This window comes from Macaca nemestrina, chromosome 4, assembly GCF_043159975.1.
Source record: "Macaca nemestrina isolate mMacNem1 chromosome 4, mMacNem.hap1, whole genome shotgun sequence".
Taxonomy (NCBI): Eukaryota; Metazoa; Chordata; class Mammalia; order Primates; family Cercopithecidae; genus Macaca; species Macaca nemestrina.
This window is the reverse complement of record NC_092128.1, coordinates 66,257,926-66,281,500: the sequence shown is the minus strand read 5'-3', so window position 1 is coordinate 66,281,500 and position 23,575 is coordinate 66,257,926. Positions and strand designations below refer to the sequence as shown.

Genomic DNA, 23,575 nt, shown 5'->3' with positions numbered 1-23,575 from the left:
CTGAATTTAGAGGAAAATGATTTTTATGAGGTAGGCAAAGAGATTATGTTAAACTTTGGTGATTGCTGGTAATTTACTTCCCATCAATAGTATTCACTTGGTTGAGTGACTCAATATAGAATATATTGAAGATTTATTTGCTTCCCTTCAAAGTCAATCTTTATTTTCCTAAGCATCAAAGTGCACAGGATTTTCATGGTATTGTGTGTCTGTGTGTGCATGTGCACATGTGTGTGTTGCCATTTCAGCTGCTTTAGTATCCTCAAGTTCCTTACCCTCATTACAAAGCCTCTGAATTAGAGCCTCCCCAAATTCCCTGTGATCCAGCTTTGTCCTTTACCTCTTCAAAGCTGCAAAATCTAATAGAAGTTTTGGGTTTGTCACATAAACAGAATGTAGAAACTGGGTTTGTCAAAAGCTTTCTTTTGACAAAGAAATGGTGAAGGGGTAGAAATGGAGGAATACCATTTTTAGGAGGATATTTTTACTGACTGGCAATATGACCCATCAAGTGGCTATTATTAATAATTTCCTAGATGTATGCAGTGCCTTTTTTATATAATTTCAGAGTATTCTGCATAGTGAATTAACTCTTCTATTTCCTGGTGAGAAAGAACTATATCATCTATTGCTAAGTAGAGAGTGAGAGAGGGACTGAGAGAGAGAGAAAGAGTAAAGCAAATTGCTCAAGATGGTAGTTGGTAGTAATAAATATAGAATTGGGATTTAGGAAGACTTTACCATTATTGCTCAGACAAGTCTACAAAACAGAACACATGTCACACACATCTTTACCAAAATATCACTTTTATCATTCACATATTCCTGGTGACTATTCCTATGACATGGTCACTAGGAGAAGTCAGGTACAGATAATAGACTGTTACTGGATTTACCCTCCTGCTGAAAATAACTAGAAAATTGGAGAAAAAATATGAAGCAAACTATGATCTTTGAGAGAAAAAAAAACACATGAGGGAAACCCCATGGTTACCCCATAGATTCCCCAGTATTCTGCACAGGGTACTTTCCTGCCATGGAGCAGTGGCAGTCTTTCTGACTTGAGGAGGCAGGGATTATTTAATAGAATTCTAAGCTGCTAAAGTGGTCGCTATTTGTGGGGCAGTGAGCTGCATGGAGTTGGTGGACAGATCTGAGTGGTTATCCACAGGGTGAGACTCAGTGAGGCCTGGCAGACATATCTGAAAGAGATTAGAGTTCCAGGCCAGCCAGAGTGCAGAGATCAAACTAGGCACTTTGTGCTTTTTTATTAAAACGTTAGAAAGACTGACTCTATTCTATTAGTAAAGGCCAAGCTCTGGAATTAGGGGCATGTCACAGGACTAAGTATAAAACAGATCTGCCCTTATAAAGAAAGAAATTAAGTCTAACAAAAGTAAAATGATCCACCAGTATTTATTTACATGCCACTTAGGACAAAACTCAAACTCTTAAAGAAAGATTACATAATTCAGAATGCCTACATTCTATAATAACCAGCATACACGTATAAATTGCTTGACATATAAGAAAACAGAAAAACAGCACTCAGAGTAAAGAGAGAAAGCATTATTTGAAATAAGACCTGAAATGGTGCACATTTTGGAATTAACAGACAAGAACTTGGACTATTATAAATATGTTAGAAAACATAAGAAAATGAATGAATAGATGGGGAATCTCAGCAGAGAAGGGAAACTATAAAAATACTATATGGAGATTCTAGAACTCAGAAGTACAATATTAAAATAAAGATTTAGGAGGCAACAGATTGGAGAGGCAAAATAATAAACGTAAAAATGGGCCAAAAGAAATTATCCAATCCAATCAGAGAGAAAAAGAGATGGAAAAGAAATTCAACAAGTCTTCAGTGTACAGTTGGACAATATTTAGTAGTCTAACACATGTAAATTTAATGTTTCAGAAGGAGAGAAGAAAGAATGAAAGAAAATACTTGAAGTAATGGCCAGAAAATCCCCCAAATTTGGTGATAAACATAAGATTACAAAACCAAGGAGCTCAGCAATTCTTAAGCAGGATAAATATACATAAAACCATATGTAGTTAAATCATACCCAAACTGATAAAACCAAAGGTAAAGGAAAACCCTTGAAAACAATCAGAATAAAGCAGCACATATATGTAATGTGACCACAATATGAATGATAGCTGACTTATTATCGGAAAAAATAACAGTCATAAGTTAATGAAATGGCATCTTTGAAGTTCTGTGGAAAAATTGGTCAAGCATCACAGAATTCTCTATCTAGTTAAGCTACACTTTAAGAAGGTGAAATAAAGACTTTTTAAAGACAATTAGAACAGACATTTCATAATTAGTAGACTTACACAATCAGAAATGCTAGAGGAGGGCCGGGCGCAGCGGCTCATGTCTGTAATCCCAGCACTTTGGGAGGCCAAGGTGGGTGGATCACTTGAGGTCAGGAGTTCGAGACCAGCTTGGCCAACATGGTGAAACCCCGTCTTTACTAAAAAATACAAAAATTAGCTGGTGGTGGGCTACTTAGGAGGCCGAGGCAGGGGAATCACTTGAACACAGGAGGTGCAGGTTGCAGTGAGCCAAGATCGCGCCGTTGGACTCCAGTCCAGGGCCACAGAAGTGAAACTCCATCTCAAAAACCAAAAACAAACAAACAAACAAAAGAAATGCTATAGGAATTACTTCAAAGTAAGAGGAAACAACACCAGATGGAAAATCAAACCTATGAGAAGGAATGAAGTACCAAAATGGCCAATATGTGGGTTAATATAAAAGAAAATCTGTAAGTCTAGACATTAGATATTGTTAGCTTAATTTCATAAAAGCTATATTTGTCACAATTTTTTTTTTAAAAGTAAGAAAAGTTCCACTACCATTTTGTTTATTTTATGGTTTGATTTCACTTCTCTCTATGTACATATGTTTGCCTTCATCCTATATCCTGTTTGCTGGAAACCCCCTTGGGCCTTCTAGAAACTTCTACTAAAAGAGCCATCCCCATAATTCAACAGCCATGTTTCTGAAAGTAGCATTTGAGAGAATATTTTTCTTTAACTTTATTGCTGCTAATAGATTTAGTCAAAGCTTAAACCTAGCTGGCACACACTGGTACAGCCATACCAGTTGTTAAAATATTTAAATGTTTCCTTCCAGTTGGTGAATAGCCAGTCCTACCAAGCCCTTTGAGCATTCCTCCACCTTCCTGGCTATTCTGGTCCCCTCTCTGGCATATCTCCACCTACCCTCTCCCATCCTTAGCCACCAAATTTCCTCATGACCCAGCAACTAAAGTGTTAGATTCTGTCACAGTAGGGTCTTTAGGTTCCACTTCCACGGTTATGATTACTGCCCATTCGGATAACTTGATAGTAGTTGTTATGCCTCTTGAATATCATCCCTGGATTGACTTGCTAAATAAGATGTTCAACACTTGGGAAAAGTTTCACTTTTAAGCAAAATCCCAATCAGCTAAAACAGAGTTGAATTTTCCCTTTTGGTCTGACAGATAAGCATCCATTTCCTCTTTTTTTTTTTTTTTTTTTTGTTCCTGGAAACCACACCACAGTTATTCTTTGGGAACCAATACATATGTTTCTAAAGTGAGGTGAATTCATTCCTGGCTTGATGGGTGGCTTGGCGACACACCTGATAAACAGAGTCAAGTGTCCCTGGCTATTGCAGTTGATTAAAGAATGAGCCTGTCACCAAATCATTGCCAAGAAGGATGATTTAAGAACATTTTTCAGAACTACCAGGAGAAAAGCATCCTCTCTCTGGTAGAGTGGCTTAAAAGAATGCATGTAAGCTCTTGTAACTATGGGAGCTGCTAGTGGCCATCTTACCACCATGAGACAAATGCCTGTCTGAGAATAAACACACAGAATTGCAGAGTCAAGGAATGTGAATATAGTGAGATCCGCACTGCTTAATCCAGCTAAAATTTCCCAGTAACATGAGATAATAAATTCCCTTTTTGTTTTGCTAAAGTCAGTTTGAAATTGGTTTTATATAACTTGCCATTAAAAGATTCCTAAATAACCTCTCTCTGTCTTTCCAATACCCTTCACATTAAAGATAATAAAATTTATTGGGCACCTACTATGTGCTAAAACTATGGTTAATGTTCTACATAGATTATTTTATTTAATCCCATAACTTTTATCCCATTTATACCCTTACACAGATGCCATCTCAGATGGCCACAGGCTTCATGATGGCTCCCACTGTGCTACTGTATTAATGACAGGTCTTTCCAGAAATACAATGACTCCAGAGTCATCTTTTCTTTATGCTATTATCAGGAGTCCCATCTTCTCAATTCTCTTACCACAATCAAGTCACCTGATATATTAAACCATCAGTTTTGGCACATTAATGCAAGTTAATTTGTTATCCACTTAGGGATGATCAAATTTTTGAATGGCCTAAAACACAGGGTTAAAACAATAAAGAGAGAAACATTTTTAATCATGGAATTTTCGATACCTTTGTGTACAGATGGTAAAGTATCAAGGCCTAATTGATGTTCTTCAAGTTATAGCACGTATGAACCCCATACTCAAATAGAAGTCAACTTGTACATATCAGATACTATGAGATTTCAGGCTTAGAATAATCCTGATCGCATCAGATAGACAATTAAATGCCATTGATAAGTTAAACCTGGCATAATGGAACTCTCCTATCATTTAAGTGACCTTAGAACATATGTTTTCAGTTCTGCCTAGCTGGAACACTTTGTGGACAATCATTAGTATGCTGTAGTTGGCTGGTATGATCTCTCAAAACCCAATTACACATATCTCTTCCCAAGTCTGTGTTCAGTGTCACCATGCTGGCAGCTTAAAATTGGCCATGGTGAGAGCGTTTACATCACAGAAATCAGCAAACACTAAAAATCAGTCCCTCCATAAGTTCTCAAGGTTTGATTGTTAAATATTTACCAGCACACCACTGGTGGTAAATTTAACAATGCTCTTATAAAATCCATTCCTAGAAAATCAAATAGAAATAGCCTGGGAAAGCAATGTGGTATAATGCCTTAGATCAGAGATTTTCTAACTGCAGATCAAATTTTCACAACCTATTCAAGTGTCATGATCCATATTAGCAAATTGCAATGAGCATTTTAAAAGGAAATAGAAGAGTTTAAAATATGATAAAAATATCAAAATATGAATATAAGGCATTTATGTAGAAAGGGTGAATATTATTTTCTAAAACATTTTGGTGTGTATGCATGTATATATGAATATTTATTCTGGGTTACAATGTAAAATAATTTCTCACTGGGACATGTTAAAAAAACATTTTGAAAGCCACTGTGTTAGGGTATGGCCTCTTTAGTGAAATGTTTGAATCTACTTCATGACGTCAGCACATGGCCACCTCTTTGTGTCTCATTTTATATACATGTAAAATGAAGACAAGAATAATACCTATTTTATGGTTTTTTAGGATTAAATGAAACAAAATATAACATTAGCTCCGTAACTGTCAGCTATTATTAAAATTGTTGGAGAGAGGATAATTTATCAATGACTCCAGTGAAATTGGGGGTGTTCTGTACTCTCCACGTGATCCCCATCAGCTAGCATTCTGCCTTTCTTCTCATTGAGGTGTAAGGTGATGTGTGATATTGGGGAACTGCTGGCTGTGCGGATGATACAAGGAGGGAATCAAAGTTCCAAGATGTCTAGTAAATTTTGGATTGTTCAGTGTTTATGGGTGCTAAATACCATAATATGCCAGGAGAAGATGGAAAGTCATCATCTCCTTCTCTGCAAAAAGACACATGTGCTCACACCTAGTTGATATATTCTGTTTCTCCAGAAAATGTTAGCATCCTTACTCCCTTGATCTTCTCCTGTTGTACTGAGTTTTGTTAGAAGGGGGCTGAGCACCTCTTATCCTGAATCAGTCTGGACTAGGACATTAACTGGCCCCTAATGTCAAAAGAAGAATATTTCCTAAAATTCTTGTGTCCAAGTTGTTTCTGACTTTAATTTTCACTATCCCATCACATTAGAGGCCTTAGTTACAGAGGGTTTGGGTCCTTTATAACAATTATTAGTCTTTAAATTCCATGGCAACTACTGTGCCTGTGACAGTAAGTCTGGGCTGCCTTCTGCCCTCTTGTCCGTGTCCTTCATGAGTTTCAGGGAATATTGACCCCTACTATCTTGTTGTACACATTCTAATGGAGGAAGCTCCCAACATGTAGCTGTTAACTTGAGACAGATTTTCAGTTAACAAGACTAAAGTATCTCTTGTATAACTTTCAACTTTTAAACTGGTTCTGATTTTACCTGTGCTTTAAAAAGACTAACACAAAGCCCTCATATAACACAGCTTCTAGGTTTGCTTTCCTTTCTTAGTGTTATACCCAAATTATGGCCATAAAATTATGGCATGCGTATGTTACACAAGGGCCCATTTCCCCGAGTAATAAAGGCAGAGCTAGGCGTGAAAGAGTGCGTATTGCATGAATCCATTTATATAAAAGCCTAAACCATATCAAAGTTATCTTTGGTATTGTAAGGTCGGAGAGATTTTACTCTTGTGAATGTGAGGCGTTACTGACTTGTAGGAAGCCTGAGAGGGTTTCTTGAGTGCTGGTAAATTTGTGTTTCTTGATCCAGATTTTTGTTTCATGAGGTGTGTTCAGTTTGTGAAAAGTCATAAAGCTTCACAATTATGACAATACATATTTCTGTATGTATATTACACTTCAGTGAAAATTTAAAATGAAAAAAAAAACAGGACTGAAGTGAAAAAGAATGGCTAGTGTGGCTGTGCATTTTTAAAAAATGACAGTATATAGCAAATTGGTCACAGGGGTATTGACATGAATTTGCAACTGTGGGCTTACTAACAACACTAACTCTGATGAGAGAATCCTGCAATGCCTGGTGAGAAGTCCTAGTGGAAGATGAGATGCCGATCTCATCGCAAGTGAGTGATGGGCATACAGAGGCCTCCTTCTCATTATAATAGCAAGTCAGCCACTTTGTTATCCTTTCTGTACACAAGCAGAAGCCATGAGTCTGGGTGTAAATGACAAATACCACCAGTGACACACTGCCTGACATTTGGAACTTGCAACTTTACAGTTTAGGCTGCATGGGAAGAGAAAGGTGAAGAGTGAGTTTCAATCAGAAGATTCTAAGTCAGGCAACTGTTACTTTCACAGTTTGAGTTCTGAAAAGTGACCAAAATTATCCTGTGGTTTTATTATGTTCCAGTGTTCAAAAAAATCTGTTCAATGATTTAAACAAAATTGCTTATTATGTCTATTATGTGCCAGGCCCTGTGGTAGGTTCTAAAGATAACAAGGAGCAGTAGGACAGCATCTCTGCAAAATACAGTAAATGAGGTTTGTTGGGACTCTGATAACAATTAACAGCTAAACAAAACATAACTCAGATTTATTTTGGCAGCACACACCAGTGTGACACATCTGAAGAGGGCCAAAGACTCCTCCTTCATTGCCGTAATTGGTTGCTTCTAGCCTGAAGGTTGGGATAGATTACATTTCCAATTGGATGAGCAAACTGCATGGCAGAACTTAAGAGTTTCGGATTACTGCTCTTTCCAGATGCAGTTAACCTTTGAGTGCGGCTATCTTGCCCACTGTGATACCTGATGCCATTTCAGACAACGGGGAAATTGATGACAGCAGAGATCAACTCTAAGATGAAAATATCAATAGGTGGCAACCATGAGAATATATTTCATATATCTACTTCTATTATTTTCCTTTTGCCCTGTATTTCTAGTTACAGTGGACTCTCATATTTAAAATGTTCGCAAATATTGTATTGAAAGTTGGTTTAAATTATCCTCTCTATCCCGACATTTTAGGTATACATTCTTTTCTCTGTACTCCAGCTTTCACCAAGTCCTAGTTGCTATTTTGCTCACATTAGCTCCAAATTTGACTTTCTTTTCTCTGTTGCTATTTTTTAGATAACACCAATCTTTAATCAATCTTTGTTTCTGATTGCTGCAACCTTCTTCCATTCAGATTTCACACACTTTTTTTTTTTTATTTTAAATCTACCTTAGTCTATTTAAGATATTGCTCTAAACTTGTATTCTTCACCTGTGCTCACTTGAACAGATGCAAATATCTCTTGTTACTCTAAATTTCATCTTAGCAGCAGCAGTTTCAATGATTTTATCCATTCACTTCTTTTCTCTTTTATGGCCCAATTTCTTTAGTGGCTGGAAAACACTAAGATAACTCCTCGTGCTTTTTCTTTTCATTCCTAACACAGCATATGTTTCCAAGTCTGGGCAAGCTAATTCAGTTAGTTAGCCCATAGAACTAGTAAAGCCTACATCATTTGATTTGTCCAAGTTGCATTATTCTAGAGAAAACTGGTGTTACATATTTGGTCATAGTCTGTATTACACAAGCATGCTATTGGTCACAAAGTAAACTGTAGTGCAAGTTACCTGACAAGCTTTGTGTAAATTAGTCAGCATAGCTAAACTTGTGAGCTGCAGCAATTCTGTGTAGATTAGCATGATCTTTCTTTTTGATGTATAATGCATTGCCAGGCATATATTAAGTGTGCAATAAATATTTGTTGACTAAATTAATGAATACATATTTTCTCCTTTTATCACTTTACAATAAATCTCAGCTTTCTTTTTCACTAGTTTCTTCATTGTCGAATGGGAAAAGTAAGCAGTATTTTTTTGAACTTGTATGCAAGTTGCTTTACATATGCTCATTTACTCTTTCCAAGATTTCTGTTATAAATAGATGAGTAAGACTAGCTTAGGGGCAAACTTAAGCACTACTTGCTCAGGACTCCTCAGTCACTGGGTAGTGGAATAGAATTATGTGATTCCCAGCTTTTGACTGGGATAAATCCTTTGATAACTCCCATCTGTTGAGAATTGTGTCCTAACGTCTCAGAGAAGATGTAACAATCTAGACACCTCCAGCAGCTTGTTTGTCTATCTGGTGCTTCTCTTTCCTCGAACATATTTGTGTTGGCTTAATTTAAATTTCTACATTATTATTGCCTCAAAAATATTTTTTTCTGAAGTCTATATATGCTCCATTTTAGTTTCAGGAGAACTTTTCTTCTAGGTCACGACACTTGGAAATGATCCTGCCTAGAGAGGGGACCTTTGAACATGAATTTGTTTCCACATCTGGCATCCATTAGCCTTCTCATCAAGGCCGTGTTTGGTGCTGATTCTATCCACTGTCCAGATGTTTCTTTTACTTGTGGCTTAGCACAAGACATTTACACTTTGCTGTTTAGCATACATATGGGGTAATAACCTTGGGGAATTTCAAAAGCCCTGAACTGCAATTCCTGCAAAACGTAGCCAAAATTATCTCAGTAGTGTAGATGCTAAACTACCCAAGCATCCTTCTCACAGCCTACCAGAAACCCATTTCACCATGGGAGGGCTGCCACTTTATAGGACCTGTGGTGGGGCACACAAGATGTCACCCAAAGGATGGTGTTTCACATGACACCCTGAGAAAAGCTGAAGATCCGGGGAAAAGCAGATTTTGTTTAAAAGCTATTTTTATTAGCTAGAAAATCTATGCCAGTAGTAAGAATTAGAAAATAAGCCCTGATTTTTATATGTGAAATATCACCTTATATTTTATTTTAAACTGTACAAAGAATAAGAACAAAAATTTCTTTAAATATTTCTAATGTTGCCTCAACTTTGCATAAAATATCTTACTATGATGTTAGCATCTGGGTGTGTTTTGAATGATCTTTGGGTATTGATTTAAACGAATTCTTCTTTAGCACTTACCCTGGACCTCTGTCTTGGAATTCACTATTATTAACTGCGGAGGCTTAGCACATGGAATGTCAAGAACAATGACACTATCTTTGACACGAGTGAGCCAAAAGGAGAAGATAAATATTCTTTTGAGGACTTTGAGTTAATTTCATGACCATCAGTGAACAACAGGACAGTAGCCCTATTTTATGAAAAATTTCACAGTATACCTTTCCATGTAATAGTTCCACTGTTCCGCTCTCTAAATAGCCACTCTCCCCTCACTGTGACTAAATTTTTGTGTTTAAAATATGAGTATTTATAGATTATAAAATGGTTCAGTAAGAAAGCCTCTGGTATCATCCAGGCTGACCCCTGATCTTCTTAATTTTCTTATGAATTATTGGAGTCCCTGGGGAAGGAGATTATTCAGTATTTCTATTTTAGGGTCTTGCTAAAAATTTATTTAAAAGCTTTTGCCCTGGATGAAATCTAGTCTGTATGTGATGCCTATTTGGGAACATCTGTGGATGTAACATATTGTGCTTGGTTCTTCCAATATATATTTTTCTTCTAGTCAGAGACTTGTTACTTGCCTCCAAATGACTTCGAATTCCTGCAGCCATTTTCCTTTCATCAGACAATATTCTTACTTCCTGAGAAGGACAGTTAGTTAAATAAAGAGTCAAGGGTACTGGTGTGGATGAGCCAAAACAAAAAATATATATATTCCATTGTTTAATAACAGGGATTGACGGTCAGCTGTAGAAAACATAAAGTATATATCAGCCGCATGCTGCTGCTCTGAGAACAATGGTGAAAAAGTGAAAGATTAAAACAAAAGTGAAAAGCAAAATAATAGGTATATCCACAGGCTATCTCCTGCCAGGTGAAGGGAAAAAAAAGAATATTTCCTTGTGAAAGGGAACAACTTTAGTCCACTGAGCTTTTGAAAAAAGAAGTTAACCACAGGGAGACAGAAAAAACAACAGTGGAGAGAACTGAACTACAGAATACTAACTGTTCCCTGCACAAATGTTAGCTCCAGGCTGTGCTGTTTAGTGGGGTGTGAAATCACAATTAACAGAGCAAGGGTTCTGTAAGTGAGCCGAAGCTGCTTCAAATTACATCCTGCTATTAGCCGCTTTTAGAACAACCACATTGAACAACTCCATGTTTATTGGACTGTGATGTGTTCTTGAAGAAATCATTAATAAAAACAGCTGATTATAGTTACATTTACTCTGTTGGTATTTTAGATCTTAACCATTTTGGATGTTTACCAGTGTAAGGATGCAGAAGCAGGAAATGGGTTCAGTCAAACAGGCAACCAGAACTGATGGTGCCAAGGTATCCCAATTGAGTCTTCCCAAGGCCTTTATTGATCTGTTTGTGTACTTCTGGTGAAGATTATAACTGGAATCTGTTGAATGTATTTTAGGCAGAAGCTTAGAGAAAATATAAAACCTATAAGGAGAACAAAGGCTTTTATTTATGTAGAAGATTAAAGATATTAAATATCTCCATTGCCCATGTAATAGCCTTTTTATAAAATAAAATGAGCTTATAGAAAATATGGCTTAAAATGTAAAAGATAAATCTCATCAATTTTCTCCTAAAATAATGACTTTGAAATCCCTTTTACCCTAAAGATATTAGAAAGTCTATTATCACTTCTGTTTTGATACATGTTAGTGAGGGTTTAGAAACCGCAACGAAAAACACATTTTACAGATAAAACATTGCTTTGTTGAGTATACTGAAACATAGTAAAGCTGATGTGTCAGCTAACTTTTTGCTGCATGGCTCAAGGCTTCTCTGCTTAAATTTCTCTCAGGCTAATTAAATGTATAATGGGATCATGGACACTTATATGTGGAAGGGAATTTATAAAATGTCTCTTCCAATTCCTATGAGTGCTTACAGCAGTGAATAGCCTTGTCTACATCTTTAAGTCACTTGATTACCAGGTCAAGAGCCAGGACTAGAGCTAAGTATGTGATTCCCAAATCCTCTTTGAACATATTGTCCATACTGAAAGGTGTCAATCATCTTTGCTACACATGATCTGCAAAATCAGAGCTGACTTTCAAATCTGAAGCCACTCTGAGGCCCTTGGCTTCTTCTACTTTTTATCAGCCCATAGTGGTATTTGCCAACTCTATTATTCAAAAAAGCTGATTCCAAATGGGCTGCTGTACCCAAGAGTCACTAAAAATACCACTGCATCTCTGTCCAATATTTCTTCTGAGTGAAGTGATATATAAACCCTGTGAAATCAGCTTTCTTGAATTTTGGCATTAGCAATGCATCGGACTAGGAATTTATGGAATTTTAAAAGGTGAGACAGAGGTGATGAAGGCCATGGCTGGATTCTGCTGAGCTATGTGGCCTTTGAATGTCCCTGAGCTTTAGTTTTTTGATTTGTAAAGGCATTGAGCTGAATGATCTCTAAGGCATCCGCTAACTTGTACATGTTTTTTTTTTTTTCATTCTAATTTCAGTATTGACAAATATTTCTGGAATTCTAGCAGTCTATCCACTTAAGTTCAAAACACTCCTGTCTCCTCTTAAATGCAGCATAGAATTCTATTGAAGTGATTATATATATACACACACATATATATACATGTATATATGTGTGTATATATACATGTGTATATATACATGTATGTATGTGTGTGTATATATACACACATATATATTTCATAACATGATTGACCCTCTATTAATCATATATTGAGTTTTGTTTCTCAGTGGTAGGGATATATTTGACCTATCCTGCCATTCTTTCTGACTTTTCCACTCCCTGCCTCCACTTAAGAATAGAACATCAACAAAATACTCGCAAAATAAAGATTATAGAGCCAGATGAGGAAAACATTAGAAAAATCTGCTTAGGAAGTTAATGCTATTGAAAGATATTTAATGCTTGATGCTTATCTGAAAGAAGCTTTGTATCTTTGGCAAAGTTGGATAAAAAGGAAGGGAGGAGAAAAGGGGAAACAAAGCACTTATCAAGAACCTATTTTGTTCTAGGTATGGGACTAGACACATCTGTTTAGTTTTAATTCTGTTCTCTCCATCATTACCTCATTAAAACAAATATTAATCTGTACACTTACATGCCAGACACTCAAGATACAGAGGTGAATGAGACAGATGTAGTCTTTGTCCTCAGTGAGCTTGTTTAATCAGGTAGATACTTTATCTTCAACTTCAGATGAAAGAAATTCCCATGGTTTTGTAAAGCTTTAGATTTCTTTTAGAAACTCTGGTGATGTGGCCCTTCTTTTAAAAATTTGTCCTAACCATGAATGACAGAAAAATTAGGAATGTATACATTTTACTATAATGATAATATAGCATAATCCACCTAAAATTTTTCCACTCCAAAAGCCCAAAGCCCAATTTCTTAGTCTCCTAAGCTCTTGGTGAGCAGCTCTGCAGGAAGTCATTCACATTATGTTGTAATTAGAGGCTTAGCGAGACTATGTGACTTCTCCAAGGTCAGTGAGTGAGGTGGCCTTGAGCCCTGAATCCAAGCTATCTGAAGGTGACCAGAGAAGATTTCTACTTATATTGTTTTCATCTTCCCAACTGTTTAAGTAAGATTTTTTTGATGACCATGTTTCTAAATTTGGAAGGTGATATTCCAAATGTGAGCCTTCCTTTTCCAAGGTGGGCTATGCTAAGATGAGAGAGGCTGCTATCTCTATCCTTTGGCCAATGTCACATTCCACTCAGCAGCACGGCTGTGAATAATTAGATAAAGCATACCTCCCACTGCCCTCAGGGGGTTCTGGCACATGTGCCAAGTCAAATAGGCTTTATCTCAGTCAAGCATTGCCTGCCCCTCCGCTGTGGCCAAACGCCCAGACATTTTGCTGCTGTTTAACAAAGCCAACTGGAGAAGAAAATGACCCACATGCCAGCTCTGGGGGTTATGAGATGGAAGGGAAATTTCCATAAGGTAAAATATGTAAATGTGAAAGCCCAACTTTCTTTCACATTGTAAATCAACCATTTATCACACTGGATCATGAAATGCTGAGACAACTAAGGTACCTAGATTTGACCACAGCAAAGGGAACCAGCCTGGGCAGTTGGCTAGGAGTCGAAGGGCCTGGGTATGAGGAATAAAGGAAAGCCCATGTCTGCTTCTGATGGTGCCTTTCTACATATTTCCAGGAGTGCTTTTCATGTATCTTTTGTAAGGCAGGCATATCATATTTTGTGCGGTAGAGAATCTATCTCAGCACTGGTTTTAGTCACACCATGCTGGACTTCCTGTAAGTTTCTTAACGGTATTTTTGTATATTCAGCTCCTTATTCACCTGTTCACGCATTGGAATGCTGACAGACTGCCTGGTATATATAGTAGCAGTTTATTCTTACCTCTGAGATGGTGGTGCTCACCCACACTAATCTCACATTGTAGACATGGCAGCAAAAGGTTGTAAGCTTCCCTGACACCCTAGGGGAGACCCATGGCATGTGGCCTGTTGGGGAATCTTTGCTACTCCTGCCTGAACCTCATGCTCCTGTGGACAGTATTTCCTCTTGGTGGGGCCTAGTCTTGGAAAGTTCTTCATGATCTCCACTATATCTGCCACTCTTGAGGGCAAGTGTTTCTGGCACTGCCTATCTGCTGTGCACTCTTTCATGAAAAGCTTCCACATTCTCTAACGTGGTGCTTGCATTAGCCTGTCATAAGTATCCTCTCAGAGGGGAGTGTGAGTTATACTGATGGCCAGGCACAAGAGAGCAATGCCCAGACCTGGGTGGGGGATACTTCGTATAGTGGATTTATAAGGAGAAGAGCTAGATTAGAGAGGTAACATTGCCTATTTGCTTTAGGGTCTTGAACAGCTCTTTGTGTCTCCATTTTCTTATCTGTAAGATGATGCTAATAATACCTACCCCAGAATGTCATTTGTGAACCTAGATGAGATCATGCTTGTGAATGTGCTTTGTAAAGGATATAAAACCTTTCAGTGTAATATCTTATTATCACAGTCTCACACAGCTCTCTTCTTGAGGAATTACATATGGAAGTGGTTTGAGTCAGACTTGAAATTAGTGCATTAGTGTATACATGATAGATTTGGAGGAGGGGCTGGATACTCTTTCCTAGCCCACAGGGATATTGCTCTCCAGCCATTCACTAGGTTTGCAATCCTACTCTTCTTTATATCCATGAGGCCCTTGTTGTAATGTAAACTCCTCTGACAAGTATAATGTCAGAAACTTTTTTATTTCAATCAATATAGGACACTAGAATCTAGGAGGCATAAAAACCTATTTTGTCATTCTCACAATTTTTCCCCGGTCACAGGGATAGAGTTGGGTTAGGGTTTCAGATTAAATCTCAGAATAAGGACAATATATGCAGCTGCAAGAGAGAAGAAATATAAACCATGGACCCTTATAGATAAATGTTCTAAAATAGAGAGGGAAGAAGGAAGGGCCGTAAAATCTCCATACATTTTTCCCACTTTATTGAGGTTTTCTTTCAGTTCTTCAGAGACTATGTTTATTGTGTTGTTTAGGTATGTTTCTGTGTGTGGCTGGGGTAGGATATATTGTGATATCATGGGATATAGCTGCCAATGTTCCAATTTCTCCCAAAAAGTCCTTATTGCAAGTTTAAATCAGACAGTATTATCTGAATCTTAACTGTTGCTTCCATTCTCCGTACCTGATATTGAAAACTATATATATTGAGTGATTACTACATTATTTGTATTTTTGCATAAAACATGCTATATAGTTTTCATCTTCAAAGTGATATGCTCATGTAATATAACATAGTGAGAACAGTCCTTGCTTTATAATCAGATAGACTTGGGTTTTAATAATAGCTTTGTGCATTATATGATATTTGACTTTGAGACAATTATGTAATACTTCTGAGCTTCAGTCTCCACCTCTGTAAAGCGAGAATAATAATAAGAATCTCCTATTGTTCTTATGATGCTTAAATAAAATAATGAACTAAAAACCCAGGTCACATATAGTAAATACCTCAAAGTGCTTTCATTATCCTTGTTTTAAAATTTATAACTATAGAAAATGTGAAAATGTCACAGAGAAGAATTAGAGCTCAGTGCTATAGGCCTGTGAAGTACTTTCCCTAAAGTGCTTTGCAAAGGTCACCTTTAATCACAATATACTTCTTATTGAGATATGATTCAATAAGAATTTTTGCTAAGAAAAATCTTTACGCGAAACCGTTCAATGGCTCGATTGCCTACCTAAATATATCTAAACTCTTCTGCCCGACTTTCAAGTTCTTTTACAATCTTGTAAACTGTACCAATCCAGCCCAATTTCTTACTATCTCCATTATCCTTCCTCTTACATCTTCTATTTTATTTCTTGGTATGGCAGATTGTATTTTCCAAAAATATTTCTCATTCCACATGTTCTTTCAGGACCTTTTCACGCTCTTCAAGAGAAGTGGTTGTACATCTTAAATACATATAATTTTAAATTGTCAACTATGCCTCAATAAAGCAGTTAAAAAAGAGATAGAGTATATTTTCCTTCCCCTTGAAAGTGGACAGGACTTTTGATTTCCTCATGAATAGAAGGAAGTAGAAGTGCCAGCTGAATGTGAACTAGTGACCCCAGGTTGTCAAAAGCGGTGAGGCTTCCTGCTCCTGCTGCTTCTTTCTAAAGATGCTCACCTTTGGAACCAAAATGCCTTGAAGAAACTAAGCAACCACATAGAGAGGCACATATAAAAGTTTTAGCCAGCAGCACTAGCTGAGGTTCCGTCAGACATCCAGCATCAATCACTAAACATGCTAGTGAACAAGCCTTTAGATGATTCCAGCCTCCAGTCTTGAGCTGCCCCAGGTGATGATGAGTGGGCTAGAGATGAGTTGTCTCCACCAAGCCCTACCTGAATAGCAGATTCACGAGAAAATTAATGTTATCATTTTAAGCCATTAAATTTTGGTGTGGTATGTTACTAAGCAATAAACAACTGGAATGACTGAGAAGTACTACTTTCCATTTATATTTTAAAGTTTTTTAAGGCTAAAACCCATACATTCTCTGTTCTTTATGTAAATAAAATATCAATGCTAGGTAAAAACCATATGCAACAAAAGTGGTCCTTAGCAATCATTTAATCCAGCAATTTCCGAACTATTCCAGAGTTGAATTTTTTGAAAACAGATATATTAGACCCTATTTCTTGAGATTCTGATTAAAAGTTCTAGAGTGATGTCCGAGCATTTTGGAAATATCTGATAAGTTTAATCTTTTAACCTTAAAGATGCGGAGAAAGACTCAGAGCAGGAATTAACTTGTTTTGGGTAGCAAAGCAAATTAGCACAGCTGAAACTGGAACTTACCTCTTCAGTAGCTCACATCAGTTCATCATCTAAAACACGTGTCTTTAGATAACGCACTATAGTTGACTATAAATATTAACTTCTTCTACCACCTGTTCTTCAAGCTAATTCTATAGCCCATTTATCTCTGCCCCATGTGTGGAACATGCACCTGAGAGCAATAACTTAAGAAATTAAAGTTGCCATGTGGAGGTTCCTGGGGGAGAGTGCTAAATGAAAGTGCTATATAAACTGAATGCTGTTTACAAGCAGTCATGGTTTTCCTGTCCGGCCCACTGTCACTGGAATGCCCTGTACGTAAGTTCCCCTCTATAAACCCTATGTTTCATTCACTGGCTCCAGGTTTCTTCTTCAGCCTCTTGAACCTAGTACCCTCCATATTGGAGTTAGTTGAGGCCAAACACAACATCCCAAAACAGGGACTCTATTTTTTTAAAGTTAATAAAATGTCTCCATGCTTTCATAAGGTCTGGGTGGAGACGGTCCAGGAAAACATTTTATATAGGACAACATGGTGGGAGAGAGATGACTGTTTTCTCTTTGCCTGCCTGCCAAGGTTGATCCACACATATACATGGTTCTTCCTTTATCTATCTGCAAAGGTTGAATTTGACATAAAGCATACAGGTTAATCTCTACATCTTCAGCAGACGTGCTCTGCAATGTGCTAAAGAATAGACCACCGCAGGAAAAAATGGATATGGTGAAAATCATTTCCATTACTGTGGTAGGAAGATGACAGACCAACCAAGGCAGGTTTTGTTTGAAATGAAGTAGGTGACTTGGAAGCCCTTGCCAAGGGCCTCTTTCTGCTTTAGTCTTCAACAAGTTATCAGATTAATTTTTGAAATGACTCAAGAGTTTTAATTAAGAGGGTCTTGACTCACAGAAATTATCTCTCAGCCTGTCTCTTACCATAATTAGACTTTTAAATCTTCAATATTTTCTTGAGAATTTCTTACGGATTTTTAAAAATTTAGTTGGTTTTGGGTTTACATTCTCCTGAAATTGTTTTGAATTGGCAAAGAAGTTAATCTTTTTATTTTGGTTAGGCTTATTTTACATTTTCTTACTGGTAGCCAAACTTCTTCTTTGAAATGTTTCTTTTGTCAAACAGTTGTCTTTTAAATTGACTTAGTTGCCATTTTTTGAATTAAGGAAGTATTGCTTTGGGCTTCTTGTTATGTCACAGTTTTCTCCCCAGCCTTGACTTTTCCAGATTTTCCAGATTAAGGGAACACACATTATCCCCAGAATGCATTACTCTAAGGACTAGATACATTTACTTGTTCCTCCTCAAAATGGAAGTTGGACATATGGAATAGTAATCTGATTTCATTAACTACCTCTGTTGTTAATTACATCACAAATGGAATTTTTTTTTTCCATTTAGTAAATATTCTCATGTACATTTGGTTCGCTGTTCTTCCTAGTTTATATTTGGTTGGTTTTTCTTCTGATTTGTAAGTTTTCTTAAGTTCAATTATTGCTTTGGGCATTTTGTTGAGCTTTGCCTTTGGTGTTAAATTTATAGTAGCTAATGTTTTTGAATGCTCACAATTGTATCATGCACATCTTATTAACACAAGCTCTATTTTCTTTAATCCTTGCAATATCCCAGTGAGCTAGAAGATACTATTTACATTTTAGAGATGAGGAAACTGAAGGAAAAAGTGAGGATCAGTAAGTTGCTGAAGATTACAAAACTGGTAGAAAGGGCTTAATTATTTTACTCTTGAGCCTCAGATAATCTTTCTTTCCTGTCTTCCAAATGGACATTTTGCTCTGATTTTACTTCTCTTAAGTTTCTAAAAGGTGCATTCAGGTTGTCTTATTACAATAGCTCTCAAACTTAAGCAGGATTAGAATCACCTGGAAGGCTTGTTCAACTACGAATTGGTGGGCTCCACCCACAGAATTTCTAATTGAGATTGGGGCGGGCTTTATAAATTTGCATTTCCAGCAAGTTCCCAGCTGATGTGAATGCTGCTGGTCTGGAACAATTCTGAGAACCACTGATTTAGTTCATTCCCTTCAGGTAGAGGTAAGGCCTTTCTACGTAGCTAATTCCATCCAAAAGTAACAAGTTTATATATATCAATCAGGCACAGAAATACAAATAATCTTATCCATTTGTGGAATCTAAAAACGTAGAATTCACAGAAGCAGAGAGTAGAATGGTGGTTGCTGGAGGGAGGGGGTCAAAGGTTGAGAAGGTGCTGGTCAAGGGCTACAAAATTTCAGTTAGGCAGAAGGAATAATTTCCAGAGACCTGTTGTAGGCTCGGTGCGGTGGCTCATACCTGTAATCATAGCACTTCGGGAGACCAAGGTGTGCAGATCACCTGACGTCAGGAGTTTGAGAAACCTGACCAACATGGTGAAACCCCGTCTCTACTAAAAATACAAAACTTAGCCAGGCATAATGGCGGTGCCTGTAGTCCCAGCTACTTGGGAGACTGAGGCAGGAGAATTGCTTAAACCCAGGAGGCAGAGGTTGCAGGGAGCCGAGATGGCACCACTGCACTCCAGCCTGGGTGACAGAGTGAGTGAGACTCTCTCAGAACAAAGAGACCTGTTGTACAACATGGTGATTATGGTTAATAACAATGTATTGTATTATTGAATTGAGAACAAAGTAGACTTTAAGTGTTCTCACCACAAAAAACCAGGTATATGAGGTAATGGATATGTTAATTATCTCTATCTGGTCATTTCACAGTGTATACGTATTTCAAAACTATATATTGTGCATAATATTTATCAATTAAATAATTACTTGGGTTTAAACTTCAATTTCATTTTCGCTATACAAGTATCTCTTTTCATCAAGTCAGTACTAGTTCAAAAACCTTCCATTGCGTCCCAATATCTACTGTATCAGGAGAATTGATTCAGGGTAAAAATGATTTGAGCTTTGATGTTCATAAAGTGTGTGATCTTTGGCTTGTCATTTAACTTGCCTAAGTGTCAGTTTCCTCATTTGTAACATGAGGAAATGGCATCTGCTTCACAGGAAACTTGTGAAGATTAAATAAGTTAAGTGAGATAATGTATTAAAGAGTAGAATATGGCTTTATATTTGACTTCCAAGTGCTGTCAATATCTGGCCCTCACAATTAATTCAGCTTTATATCTCACATCCTCCAAAGGGACTTCCGTCTCTGTTAGACTTTATTCCTCACAATCCTGTGAATATGCCATTCTGTTCTCCTTGACTTTGCTCAAAAGCATCCATGCATTTTACTTGCTGAGCCATGTGTGAATCTGACATCTTCCAGTATAGCTCCATTTTCTGTTCTTTCTGGGAGCAGAGGAGTTAGTTGAAGAGGGGAGATGACTGTGGATACACGGCCTATGTTAAATCATTAAATCACTAGTTCCTGAATCACTGTTTGCGATCCATCCCTATGGTGGGCATGGAGCATCCCAAAGAAATAAATACATGGCCCCTTCCTGCCTGTCTCTCCTTGTCCTTCAACCAGGGCTGGTAACTGTGTGGCCACGCTGCTGCCTACAAAATGTCCCCAGCAGAGTGAAACCTCTAAATCTGGCAAATGCTCTCATGTCAAATCTGGCAAAGGAACATCTAAATGGTGAAGGGAATGTGCACAATAGATTTCACATAGATCTAATTGGGGCATGCTAAAATCATAATAAGAGTATTTTCTTGTCTGCCACCTTATAGATTGACAGATGGGATTTTTCATTATGAATTTGCCATTATATTTCATTCCTTTTTTTTGCTGCTTTACAGATCATATTTATTTTGTATTAGATTCTGCCCCTGCAGAGGCTATATAAATCCTTATTAATCACTAGCAATGCCGCCCTTTGGTAAATTTCTGGAGATATGTGTCCAAAATGGATGTGTGGCAAACAGTATTTTTATTTTTTTCAGATGTATTTTTTGGAGGTAAACTATGGTGGACTAAAGCTCATATTGAGAAAATAGATATTTAATATGTTTAATAATAACCATAACAAATTGAGTACTTCATTATGTGCCTGGCACTGTGTTACCTTTCATTCATGCTGTCATTTACTGCTTGCAACAAATCTGAAAGGTACAATTCATGTTTTACAAATACAGTAGCCAGTGTTCAGAGAGATTCAGTCAGTGCCAGAAACAGCATAGCACTGGAATATCAGACCTAGGTCAGAGTCTACTTCTGTAACCTCTTGTGTTCTTGGAAGTGAAACAAATGTTAAACCTATTTCCTCACTCATAAAATTCACTCTCAAAGTGAATTTCTGAAGGTTAAATATGATAGTGTATGTGAAGGGCAAACACTGGGTTTTGGCCCTTAGAAAACACTTATTAAACATTAGCTATCACTAACAAAAGACACAGCGAGGATTCAGACCTGGATCTTTATCTCCTATGTCCATCCCCTCAAGCTCAAGGTTTTGCTTATTTCTGTTTTCATGCTGAATTAAAATCTTGCCTAGCAGCTAAGTTTGGCCATTTATGAAGCAATCACACCAATGATCATTTTTGAAGTGGGGTTGGATGGTTTCTTTCCTTTATGGCCCCTAGGACTGGTGATGTAGGACTTCTGACACAATGGTAAAAATAATTTTTTTTTTGATGAGCCTGTCTGGAGAATCTCATTAGATATGGGTTAAATTTTAAGGAAATACACATCTGCAAATTTTAGTTTACAAAAGAGAGCACTATGAGCAGAGCTGTGGGAGAGTGTTAGATCTTCACTAAATCTGGTTTCTCTTCTTCGGTGCATGCAGCAAGATCATAGTTCATTGCCTTCTTTACAAAGAGATGTGGCCTGATTCTGCCAGTGGGATATGAGCGGAATATGTCTCATGTAAACCTTCCCCTGGAAGGTTTCTTTGCTCTTTTTCTTTCCTGACTGAACTGCTGACAAGCGGAAGGCCTTGGAAACCACATGTGGAAGATGGCAGAGTCATAGATGGAAAGCACCTGGTCTCTTTGGATTATGCCTGAAGAATTGCTAGTTTTCCCTTAAAAATACCCAAGTGGCACTCCAGCCTGGGCAATAGAGCAAGACTCTGTCTCGAAAAACAAAACAAAATCCCAGGTGGAATCTGCTTGAGCAAAATGTAACTTTCTTTTGTGTTGAGACATTATTTCTTCTGGGATTTGTTTGTTACAAACCAATAGAGAAATGTTTCATGAACTTTGGCAGCTACATTAATCACATTGACATTTAATTGAATAAGTACTTCTTGCCTTTTTCACCCACTTTGAGTTAAGGCACACCACCTGCAGGAAGAATGAACCAGCATCTGGCCCCTGAAGATCACCTTGGATCTTTTCCTCCTTTGCCTACCTGCCTTCCTGTGAGGATATTGACACACCTTCCCCAACAATCACCATGTATCCATTAGCTTTTCTCCCCTACACCAGCTGTCTCTGGTACCATATGAATATTTTTCTGTATGTAGTAGTCAGTACATTTCAGACATAATTTGAAACACAGTTCAGCACTTCAAAGTTGACTGCTTCAAATACAGTGGTAAAAGTCAGCTGGAAAGACCCGGGGTTAGTTCTGGTCTCATTGCTTAATGACCATACAGCCTTGGGCAAGTCTACATTTCACTTGAACTCAGTTTTCTCATCTGCAAAATGTGATTAATTCCTGTGCTGCTTCTCTCAAATGCTTTGAGGATAGACATACAATCTGAGTGTTTTTAAATAATTAGAAAGTGCTCTGCAGTGTATTATAACTTTATGTAAACTAATAATGTGAATATTGAAGTCTTCATGGTAAAACGGTACTTAGTCTCATTATAAAAGGCTTCTTTTTGTTTGTGAAACACAGCGTTGTGTATTAAAACAAATTGGTAGACAGCTTTATTTGATCTTTCATCCACTTGTAGTTGTATGAACTAGTAGCTCCTTTACATGGTGGTTTTATTTATAAGTGTAGGACAATAGTACCCACGTTAGAGTTGTTATGAGAACCACATGAGTGCCTGTAAATGGAGCACTGAAAAATTTAATATATTTAAAAAACTTGCTGGTCAGATCATTCCAGTATTTTTAACTGTTTGCATGCATATTAGCAAATATTTAACAATGGAGATAAGGGAGTAGACAAACTTAATAATGAAGAATTAGAAATAACAGTCAATTGGAGGTTAGATAAAGCTTAGAATGTATAATGCCAACAAGTGGGATTTTTTTTTTGTCTGACTTCAAAAATTTCTACTTGATGTTACAAATTCTATGTAAGGTCTAGAACAAATGTGTTGCATAGAGCATTTACTTGTACTGGGGAGTGTGGGGATCTACAGCAGGTATATCTGCTGTTGTTAAGTGAGGACTGAAGGCTGAAGTAGCAGGATAACAGCAAAGAAGATCCTGTCGTCATTAACCACATCCAGTCGCTCTTTCCCATTCCAGCTATTTTAAGATAGTCTCTTCAAACGCATGGTCTCTTGTGGATTAAGTTTAA

The 23,575-nt window shown here is 37.3% G+C and overlaps 1 protein-coding gene and 1 long non-coding RNA gene across 5 annotated transcripts in view; one reads left to right on the top strand and one right to left on the bottom strand.

The window, feature by feature from the left end:
• Positions 1-23,575, top strand: part of LOC105475431 (uncharacterized) — a 270,783-nt gene that overhangs the window by 23,317 nt on the left and 223,891 nt on the right. The window lies entirely within an intron of this gene.
• LOC105475430 (glutamate metabotropic receptor 3) overlaps positions 1-23,575 on the bottom strand; it is a 223,519-nt gene that overhangs the window by 108,173 nt on the left and 91,771 nt on the right. The gene's annotated exons all lie outside the window — the stretch shown is intronic.